This window comes from Papio anubis, unplaced genomic scaffold (assembly GCF_008728515.1).
Source record: "Papio anubis isolate 15944 unplaced genomic scaffold, Panubis1.0 scaffold264, whole genome shotgun sequence".
In the NCBI taxonomy this organism is placed as follows: Eukaryota; Metazoa; Chordata; class Mammalia; order Primates; family Cercopithecidae; genus Papio; species Papio anubis.
In genome coordinates this window covers 4,596-15,923 of record NW_022162718.1, presented here as the reverse complement: position 1 = coordinate 15,923, position 11,328 = coordinate 4,596, and the positions used below count along the sequence as shown (strand labels likewise).

The 11,328-nt window shown below is 51.9% G+C and overlaps 1 non-coding gene across 1 annotated transcript; it reads right to left on the bottom strand.

Moving 5' to 3' along the window:
- Positions 1 to 431: 431 nt before the first annotated feature.
- On the bottom strand, positions 432 to 9,390 carry LOC101010488. Its single transcript, XR_004181453.1, has 3 exons — positions 9,349 to 9,390; positions 5,698 to 5,779; positions 432 to 1,407 (listed from the first exon to the last, which is right to left on the bottom strand). It is a non-coding gene; the product is annotated as an uncharacterized LOC101010488 (transcript).
- Between the last annotated feature and the right edge of the window lie 1,938 nt (positions 9,391 to 11,328).

Here is an 11,328-nt window from a genome sequence, read left to right as displayed (position 1 = left end):
CAGTGTCTGCTGCTGGTGAGAACCTCAGCAACTTCCACTCCTGGGGGGACAGCAAGGGGAGCTGGCGTTACATGGTGGGAGAGGTGGCAAGAGGTGGGGAAGGAGGTACCAGCCTTTCTCTTTCTACTTTTTTTTTTTCTTTGGAGACAGAGTCTCACTCTGTGTCATGAGCTGGAAGTGCAGTGTGTGATCTTGGCTCATGCAACCTCTCTGCCTCCCGGGTTCAAGCCATTCTGCCTCATGCCAATAACTAAGGACAGGCATGTCCCTCCTACATGGCTTAGTTTTGTATTTTTAGTAGAGGCGGGTTTCACCGTGTTAGCCAGGATAGTCTCGATCTCCTGACCTCCGCGATCTGCCCGCCTGGCTTCCCAAAGTGCTGGGATTGGCGTGAGCTGCTGCGCCCGACCATGAATTTTTTTTTTTTTTCGTGAGATGGAGTTTCGCTCTTGTGGCCCGGCTGGAGTGCAATGGTGCAATCTCAGCTCTCCCGGTCAGTGATTTAAGGAGGAGGCTAGACAGTGCCTCTGTGGTTGGGTTGGAAGGAGATGCACAAGCTTCTTAGAGTCTAAGCGTCTTTGCTAAATATCACTTTTTTTGAGAAAGAGAGATGGGGTCTTAGTTTGTCACCAGGCTGGAGTGCAGTGGTGCAATCACAGGTTACTGTTACCTTGAACTCTAGTGATCCCCCCACCTCAGCCTCCCAGATAGCTGGGACTACAGGCACAAGCCACCACGCCCAGCTAACTTTTGCATTTTTTTTGTAGAGATGGGGTCTCGCTCTGTTGCCCAGGTCTTAAACTCCTGTCTCAAGCAATCCTCCTACTTTGGCCTCCCAAAGTGTTAGAAATACAGGCATGAGCCACAGCGCCCAGCCAAAGATCACGTTTTTATTTATTATTGTTATTATTATTTTTTGAGATGCAATCTTGCTCTGTCACCCAGGTTGGTGTGCAATGGCGTTATCTCGGCTCACTGCAACTTCCGCCTCCCGGGTTTAAGGGATTCTCCTGCCTCAGCCTCCCGCGTCGGTGGGATGACAGGTGTACGCCACCACGGCTGGGTAAATTTCTGCATTTTTAGTTGAGATGGGGTTTCAGCATGTTGGCCAGGCTGGTCTGGAACTCCTGGCCTCAGGTGATCCACCCGCCTCGGCCTCCCAAAGTGCCGGGATGACAGGCATGAGCTACCGTGCCTGGACCCAAACATCATGTCTTTAAATAAAAACGTAGAAAATGATATAAAACCTCACGGCATCATCAACAAGAAAACAGTTCCCCAGTGTCTCAGAGGCAGAGATGTCCACGCCATTCCTACACCCTCCGGGCCTCAGGTAATTTCCTTCACGGTCAACACCTCTTCGCGGTAACCTTTACCTTCCTCTGGGGTAAATTCTTCCCAGATGATCTGAGAAAAAGAAGGAGGATTCAGGCTGTCAGATCTTCACAGCTGAGCCTGGGACTCAGAGGGCAGTGTTTATTTTTAATTTTCCCCCTCAAGACGGAGTCTCGCTCTGACGCCCAGGCTGGAGTGCAGTGGCGCGACCTCAGCTCACTGCAACCTCCGCCTCCCGAGTTCAAGCCATTCTCCTGCCTCGGCCTCCTGAGGATTATAGGCGTGCACCGCCACGCCCCGCTAATTTTTGTATTTTTAGTACAGATGGGCTTTCACCATGTTGACCAGGCTGGTCTCGAACTCCTGACCTCGAGGTGATCCACTCGCCTCGGCCTCCCAAAGTGCTGGGATGACAGGCGTGAGCCACTGCACCCAGCCAGGGGTTTTTCCTAGGATAAAGATCTGAGACGGACCCACCAGTGCAGCCTCATAGTTGACAATGAACAGGGTGGCCTTCGGAAGAGCTTGTGAGCGTGAGACCTGGGCAGGGTGCAGCAGGTGCTAAGGCCCTGGGGCCAGTGGAGCTCGGAGAAGGGAAGGTTGAAGCCTGAAGCTGTTATCCTGGCACCTCGATGTGGGGGACCCCTGGGGGTCAGTGGAAAGCGGGGGCTGGGGAGGAGGCTGGCGTGGGGGTGGAAGGTAACAGAATGACAGATGGCTGGGTCTAGGACGGGGGTGTGCAAGTGGCAACTGGAAGGGTGTTACCCATATGGCAGGAAAGAGGGCGCTGGGGGCAGCCCTGGGCTTGATCTGGAGTTCCCCATGGGAGGAAGACACAGCCCCTGAGGTGGAGAGAGGTGGGTGGGAGAGGGACGCCCCTGGGCTCTTGGGATGTGGGTCACACAGGTCCCTCACCCTTAGTCACCCTCCCTGGAGTCTTGCTGTTGAGTCTGTCTCTTTGCCTCTTTTCTCTGTCTCCCTCTCTGTCTCTCTTTCCTCCTCCTCTCACCATCTTCCACCCCCATCTCTGAGTCTCTCTCTATTTCCGTCTTCCTGTGTGTCTGCCTCTGTTGGGCTCAGTCTCTCTGTTTCTCTTTCATCTCTTGGTCTCTGTCTCGGATACCTGGCACCAGTGACATCTTCCTGTGACTCGGGGACTAGGCTACAATCCCCAGTTATTGAATCAAACCCTGCCTCAGGGGCTGCGATGAAGGTGCTTTGTAGATGTGAAGTTCACAGTCAGCTGATTCCCAGGAAAAAAGATTGGACTAGAGAATGTGGGTGGGCCTCATCTAATCAGTCGAAGGTCTAAAGGGGGAAGGGTGGGCCTTATCTAATTAATAAGCTGAAGGTCTAAAGGAGAAGGGTGGGCCTCATCTAATCAGTGAAAGGTCTAAAGGGGAAGGGTGGGCATGGTCTAATCAGTTGAAGGTCTAAAGGGGCAGGGTGGGCCTCAATTAATCAGTTGAAGGTCTAAACGGGAGGGGTGGGCCTCATTTAATCAGTTGAAGGTCTAAAGGGGGAAGGGTGGGCCTCATCTAATCAGTTGAAGGTTTAAAGGGGGAAAGGTGGGCCTCATCTAATAAGTCGAAAGTCTAAAGGGGAAGGGCGGGCCTCAACTAATTAATAAGCTGAAGGTCTAAACGAGAAGGGTAGGCCTCATCTAATCAGTCGAGGGTCTAAAGGGGAAGGGTGGGCCTCATCTAATCAATTGAAGTTCTAAATGGGGACAGGTGGGCCTCATCTAATCAGTTGAAGGTCTAAAAAGGGAAGGGCGGGCCTCATCTAATCAGTTGAAGGCCTAAAGGGGAAGGGGGGGCATGGTCTAATCAGTCAAAGGTCTAAAGAGAGAAGGGTGGGCCTCATCTAATCAAAGGTCTAAAGGGGAGGGTGGGCCTCATCTAATCAGTTGAAAGTTTAAAGGGGAAGGGTGGGCCTCATCTAATCAGTTGAAGGCCTAAAGACGAAGGAGGCATGGTCTAATCAGTCAAAGGTCTAAAGAGAGAAGGGTGGGCCTCATCTAATCAAAGCCCAAAGTGGGAGGGTGGGCCTCTACTCCAATCTGCTGGAAGATTTAAAGGGAAGGTGGGCCTCATTTAATCAGTTGAAGGTCTAAAGGGGGGAAGGGTGGGTCTCGTGTAATCAGCCGTCGAAGGGCTAAGGGGAAGGGTGGGCCTCATCTAATCAGTTGAAGGTCTAAAGGGGAAGGGTGGGCCTCATCTACTCAGTTGAAAGTCTAAAGGGGAAGGGCGGGCCTCATCTAATTAATAAGCTGAAGGTCTAAAGGAGAAGGGTAGGCCTCATCTAATCAGTTGAAGGTCTAAGGGGGGAAGGTGGGCCTCATCTAATCAGTTGAAGGTCTAAAGGGCAAGGGCGGGCCTCATCTAATCAGTTGAAGTTCTAAAAGGGAAGGGTGGGCCTCATCTAATCAGTTGAAGGTCTAAAAGGGAAAAGTGGGTCTCATGTAATCAGTTGAAGGTCTAAAGGCGAAGGGTAGGTCTCATCTACTCAGTCAAAGGTGTAAAGGGGGACAGGTGGGCCTCATCTAATCAGTTGAAGGTCTAAAAGGGAAGGGTGGGTCTCATGTAATCAGTTGAAGGTCTAAAGGGCTAAACGGGGAAGGGTGGGCCTCATCTAATCAGTTGAAGGTCTAAATGGAAGGGCGGGTCTCATCTAATCAGTTGAAGGTCTAAAAGGGAAGGGTGGGCCTCATCTAATCGAAGGAAGTCCAAAGGAAGGGTGGGCTCCATCTAAATAAGTCAAGGTCTAAAGGGAAGGTCTAGCAGCCCTCATCTAATCAGTTGAAGGTCTAAAAGGGAAGGGTGGGCCTCATCTAATCAGTTGAAGGTCTAAAGGTAAAGCGTGGCCTTATCTAATGTTTTTCCAAGGTCTAAAGGGGAAGGGTGGGCCTCATCTAATTAATAACTAGCTGGCCCCAAGGAGAGCTATTGTATTCCCATCTAATCAGGCCCAGGGTCTAAAGGGGGAAAGGTGGGCCTCATCTAATCAAAGGCTCAGGGTCTGAAGGAGCAGGCCTCATCTGACCAGTCGGGCTGGGCCCAAAGGGGACGGGTGGGCCTCATCTAATCAGCTGAAGGTATATTGGGGAAGGGCAGGCCTCATCTAATCAGTCGAAGGTCTAAATGAGCAGGGTGGGCCTCATCTAACTCGCCCAAGGTCTAAAGGATCAAAGCTGGGGTTCCCTGGACAAGAGTTTTATTTCCTTTTTAAAAATGACAGCTCCTACTCTGAGAATGCAGGAAGGTTCTGCCTCTGGAATGCAGCATCAGCCCTGGCCTGACTTTCCAGCCTGCCGGCTTTTACCGCAACATGAGACGCAGTCCCTGAGCCAGAGAGAGGCGGGTGGGAGAGGACCGTTCATGGGGTTTCGGGGTGCACGTCACGCAGTTCCCTGCCCTTGTTCACCCTCTCTGGGCTCTCGCTGAGACCGGGTATCATTTCTCTGTCTTCCCCGTCTCTCTCGGTCTCTGTGTCTCTTTTCTGTGTCTCCCTCTCTGTCTCTTTCCTCCCTATGTCTCTCTCTTCCACTCCCACCCCTTGGTCTCTCTTTGTGTGTGTCTCTCGCTGTCTCTCTGCTCTCCGAGTCCATCTATGCCTCTGTCTCTGTTTCTCTTTTTCTCTTTGTCCCTGTCTCTATCTGTCCCTCTCCCTCTCTCTCTGTTTTCTGTCTCTGTGTCTCTCTGTCTTTGTCTCTCTCCCCTCTCTGTGCCTCTGTTCCTCTCTGTCTCTCTCCTCTCCCTGCTGGGGTTGGTGGGTTTTTTTTGTTTGTTTGTTTTTGTTTTTTTGTTTCTTGATATAAAGTTTCGCTCTTGTCGCCCAGGTTGGAGTGCAATGGTGTGATCTCAGCTCACTGCAAGCTCCACCTCCTGGGTTCAAGTGATTCTCCTGCCTCAGCCTCCCGAGTAGCTGGGATTACAGGCGTGCGCCACCACACCCAGCTAGTTTTTGTAATTTTAGTAGAGATGAGGTTTCTCCATGTTGGCCAGGCTGGTCTCGAACTCCCGACCTCAAGTGATCCGCCCGCCTCGGCCTCCCAAAGAGCTGGGATGACAGGCGTGAGCCACTGCACCCGGCTCATCTCTACCATCTTCTCTTCCTTGTTTTGACCACCAGCCTGACTCAATTTCTCCTGATGGAGCTCACAGAGAGGACCCTGACTCCAACCCGGGAGAGACCCTGATCCTGACCTGGGAGAAGTCCCAGGAGCGGGATACAGATTCCAACCACACCCGTGGCGAAGCTGGTGGAGAAGCAACACAGTCGACATTCAGAGGCCGTGTCCCATCCTCCCCGTTCTCCGCTTTCCATCCCAGATCACCGCTCCGCCCGCCCTCTACCTACCTCGTCTTCCACTTCATGGTTATCATTCAGTTTGTCTTTGATCTGTGGGACTGGCGGGAACAGTCTCTGTATCCTAAAGAACCTGAGACACAGAGAGAAAGTGTGAAGAGAATCCCAGGGTACCAGAGTTCCTTGCATCGACGCCGCGTGCCGAGGGATGCTGCGTGCGGGGTATCTGCACTCAACTACGCAGAACAACTTCACTAAGAATCACCAGATGATGAAAATCTTAAGGAACCAGGCCGGGCGCGGTGGTTCACGCCTGTCATCCCAGCACTTTGGGAGGCTGAGGCGGGTGGATCACTTGAGGTCAAGCGTTTGAGACCAGCCTGGCCAACATGCTCAAACCCCGTCTCTACTAAAGATACAAAAATTAGCTGGTTATCATGCTGCACACCTGTAATCCCAGTTACTCAGGGGGCTGAGGCAGGAGAATCGCTGGAACCCAGGAAGTGGAGGTTGCAGTGAGCCGAGATTGCACCACTGCACTCCAGCCTGGGCGACAGAGCGAGACTCCATCTCAAGAAAAAATAAAAAAAAGAAAGAATAACCAAATGGTGAAAATCTTAAGGAACTAGGCCAGGTGCAGTGGCTCACGCCTGTCATCCCAGCACTTTGGGAGGCTGAGGCAAGTGGATCACTTGAGGTCAAGCATTTGAGACCATCCTGGCCAACATGGTGAAACTCCGTTTCTACTAAAAATAGAAAAATTAGCCGGGCATGGTGGTGCACACCTGCAAACCCCAGCTACTCAGGAGGCTGAGGCAGGAGAATTGCTTGAACCCGGGAGGTGGAGGTTGCAGTGAGCCGAGATTGCACCACTGCACTCCAGCCTGGTGACAGAGCAAGACTCCATCTCAAGAAAAAAGGAAAGAAAGAATCACCAAATAACAACAATCTTAACAATCTTAAGGAACCAGGCCGGGCGCGGTGGCTCACGCCTGTAATCCCAGCACTTTGGGAGGCTGAGGCGGGTGGATCACTCGAGGTCAAGAGTTTGAGACCAGCCTGGCTAACATGCTGAAACCCCGTCTCTACTAAAAACACAAAAATTAGCCGAGTATTGTGGTGCACACCTGTAGTCCCAGCTACTCAGGAGGCTGAGGCAGGAGAATCACTTGAACCCGGGAGGTGGAGGTTGCAGTGAGCCGAGGTTGTACCACTGCACTCCAGCCTGGTGACAGAGCGAGACTCCATCTCAAGAAAAAGAAAGAAAAGAAAAGAAAAGAAAGGAAGGAAGGGAAAGAGAGAGAGAGAGAAAGGAAGGAAGGAAGGAAAGAAGGAAAGAAGGGAAGAAGGAAAGAAAAGAAAGAGAGAGAGAAACAAAGAAAAGAAAAGAAAAGAAGAGAAAGAATCACCAAATGACAACAATCTTAAGGAACTAGGCTGGGCGCGGTGTCTCACGCCTGCGATCCCAGCACTTCGGGAGGCCGAGGCGGGTGGATCACTTGATGTCCAGAGTTCGAGACCAGCCTGGCCAACCTGGTGAAACCCCATCTCTATTCCAAATACAAAAATTAGCTGAGTATCGTGGTGCACACCGGTCATCCCAGCTACTCAGAAGGCTGAGGCAGGAGAATCGCTTGAACCCGGGAGGCGGAGGTTGCAGTGAACCGAGATCATGTCACTGCACTCCAGCCTGGGCGACAGAGCAAGACTCTGCCTCAAACAAACAAACAAACAAACAAAAAAGGAACTGAGGAAACAGGAGATCCTAGAAGAATACACAGTGATGCTCATAGGGAATCTTTCTAGAATCTTCCCCAGCCCCTCAGGCACAGGGATGGGAATGGAACAGGCAGTCAGCTGTGGGCAGCTTCAGGGACTCTGAGGTCCCTGGTGTTGAAGGGCTGAGCTCCAGAGGGGAAACGCCTACCTTGATCCCACCAGCCTTGAAGAGCATGGTTCCTGGGTTGGAGGTGGGTTACTCTGTGTGTGTTTGTTTTGAGACGGAGTCTCGCTGTGTCGCCCAGGCTGGAGTGCGGTGGTGCGATCTCAGCTCACTGCAAGCTCCACCTCCCGGGTTCAAGCGATTCTCCTACTTCAGCCTCCTGAGTAGCTGGGATTACAGGCACCTGCCACCACGCCTGGCTAACTTTGTATTTTTAGTAGAGATGGGGTTTCCCCATGTTGGTCAGGCTGGTCTCAAACTCCTGACCTCAGGTGATCCTCCCGCCTCAGCCTCCCAAAGTGCTGGGATGACAGGCGTGAGCCACCATGCCTGGCCTAGTTCCTTAAGATGTTTGTCATTTGGTGATTTTTGTTGTTGTTGTTTTTGAGATGGAGTCTCGCTGTGTCGCCCAGGCTGGAGTGCAGTGGTGCAATCTCAGCTCACTGCAAGCTCCACCTCCCGGGTTCAAGCGATTCTCCTACTTCAGCCTCCTGAGTAGCTGGGATTACAGGAACGTGCCACCACGTCCGGCTAATTTTGTATTTTCAGTACAGATGGGGTTTCCCCACGTTGGCCAGGCTGGTCTCAAACTCCTGACCTCAGGTGATCCTCCCGCCTCAGCCTCCGAAAGTGCTGGGATGACAGACGTGAGCCAACGCGGCCAGCCTAGTTCCTTAAGATTTTCATCATTTGGTGATTCTTTGTGTGTATCTCTGTGGTTCCTGAATCCAGTGACAGGTTGTCCTTCTAAGAGACAGAAGAGGAGACGCAAACACAGAGGAGGAGGCTACAAGGAGACAGAGGCAGAGACTGGAGTGATGCGGCCACAAGCCCAGGGACGCAGAGAGCCCCCAGGAGCTGGGAGAGGCAGGAAGGACCCTCCCTTAAAGGCAAAGCCACAGGAGACAGGAAGAGCCACCTTTCTCTCCGCAGCTGAGCTCCGCGCGGCTCTCATGTCTGGCAAAAAGGTGGGGTCCCAAGCAAGTTCTCCATATTACTGGATGGGTCTTGGGATCACCAGACATCTTTGCAGGCTGTGTTTCTCTCTCTCTCTCTCTCTCTCTCTCTCTCTCTCTCTCTCTCTCACTCTCTCTGTCTCTTTATTTATTTATTTATTTTTGAGACGGAGTTTCACTCTTGTCGCCCAGGCTGGAGTGCAGTGGTGTGATCTCCGCTCACCGCAACCTCCGCCTCCCGGGTTCCAGCGATTCTCCTGCCTCAGCCTCCCGAAGGATGACAGGCGCCCGCCACCTCACCGCTAATTGTATTTTAGTAGACAGGGTTTCACTGTGTTGGTCAGGCTGAGCCCGAACTCCGGCCCTTCAGGGCAGGTGATCCGCTTGCCTCGACCTCCCCCAAAGTGCTGGGATTGGCTTGAGCGCCACCGCTACCGCCCCTGAGAAAGCAGCCTTTGAGATGACGCGTGGTGCATCTCAGCCTCTCACTGTGCAGCCCCAGCCTCCTCGGTTCCAGCTTATCTCTGCCTCAGCCTCCCCGAGTAGCTGGGATGAGCAGGCACCTGCCACCATGCCCGGCTAATACTGTATTTTTAGTAGAGTCAGAGCCCATGTTAGCCAGGTCCGGAACTCCCCGACCTCAGGTGACATCACTGACCTCCCCAGTGCTGGGATGACAGGCGTGAGCGCCACCGCACACGCTGGGCTGTGTTTCTCTCTCTCAGAGACAGAGACCACTTTGGAGAAAAGCTTTTCTCCGCTGCCACATGGTTGTTTCTGTATTCCAGCGGTTTCACACGTTACCTTTTAAACAGGAAGCCGAAGAGAAGGCCACAGACAAGGGTCTTGTGACTAGAGCACTGGTGAGCTGTCAGCTCGCCGGAGCCTAGAGAGAGACACACACCACGCCCACGGGGAATGGCTGATGGACGTGTGAAAGGAAATTAAATTCCTTCGCGACTCCAGATGCATTTAGCCACAGGGAACAGTGAAGCAGAACATCGAGCAAATTGCTCTAATCTTTTTATGGTTCCTAAACAAGATGGCTCTTGAGATGAGGCCACCCTACTATGCCATACGTTTCTCTTCATTAGGAAATTCCGTTTGTGGTGAGTTGTTCAACCACCACTCATGGGCCAGGCTGGGTGGCTCAGGCCTAATCCCAGCACTTTGGGAGGCCGAGGGCGGGCGGATCACTTGAGGCAAACAAAGTCTGGTGACCTGGTCAGTCAACATGGTGAAACCCCGGCTCTACTAAAAATACAAGCACAAAAAATGGCCGGGCGGGTGGCTCGCCTGTAATCCCCAGCACTTTGGGAGGCTCACTGGCCAATCACGGTAGGTCAGAGATCAGACCATCTGGCTTAACACGGTGAAACCCCGGCTCTACTAAAAATGCAAAACTAGCCGGGCGTGAGAGATGCCCAGGAAGCAGCTACCGGGAGGCTGGAGGTGGCAGGAGAATGGACATGGAACCCGGAGGCTAGGCTTGAAAGGAGAGTAGATCACACTGTACTCTGGCTGTAGTGTGAGCCAGACTGGCCTAAAAAAAAAAATAAATAAAAATTAAAATAAAATAAAATAAAATAAAAATAAAATAAAATAAAATAAAAATACAATAGAAATATGTCACTCTGTCATCCCAGCACTTTGAGAGGCTTCTGAGGGCGGCGGATCACTGGAGGCCAGGAGGTTCAAGATCAGCTTGGACTAACAGGGCAGAAACCCCGTCTCTACTAAAAAAAAAAATACAAAATTAGGCGTGTGGCAGGCCGTAATCCATCCACTCAGAGCCTGGAGGCAGGAGAATCGCCAGACCCAGGAGGAAGGTTGGCGTGAGCCGGTGATCATGCTAATGCATTCAGCCTGGGCTACAGAGAGAAACTCCATCTCTGAAATAAATACAAATGCCAGGCTGGTGGTGATGCACGGTAATCCCAGCTACCCGGAGGCTGCAGGAGAGTGGCTTGAACCCGGAGATGGAGGCTGCAGTGAGCCGGAGATCGGCCAGGTCCAGCCTGGGTGATACGCCAACCCATCCCAAAATCAATAAACAAAATAAAAATAAAAACACAAAATTGGCCAAGCCAGCATACCGCCCGTATCCCAGCCACCGAGGCTGAGGAGAATCGGGGAGGTGAGGCTGCAGAATGACACTTACCAAAGGCATGAGAGTGAGAGACTCCACCCTGTTCCAAAAAGTAAACAAACACATTAATATTTCTTACAGGTGCATCAACAACCCGGCCCACCAGACACACCTCTGGATTCTGTATCTCATTTTGTTCGGTGTCATCTGATGTAAAATGCCGACTCTTCTGTAGAGATTTTTTTCCTCCTCCCACCCCTTTTGTTGAGGTGGAAAACCGTGTAATTTCAATATCCCGCTCTTCCCTTTTGCAGTAATTTGGACTCTCAAAATCACATTCCTCAGAGAAAGAGCAGCCCTGTCTCCCGGCAGCCTAAGAAATCTGGTTTTAAAGAGGTTCTTGTCGGTTTTCATGGCGGCTCACTGCAGTGACACTTTGGGAGGTCGAGGCTGGATCACCTGGTCAGGAGAGTCTGAGACCAGCTTGACCAACATGGAGAGAAACCCCATTTCAGCTCAAAAAATACAAAATTAGCCTGGTGGTGGTGGGTGCCCGTAGTCCTGTAGCTACTCTGGGAGAGGACTGGAGGCAGGAGAGAATTCAGTTCCAGAACCATGCAGGTGGAGGATTGGTGAGCTGAGACCACATTGCACTCCAGCTGGACAACAAGAGGCAAAACTCTGTCTCAAAAAAA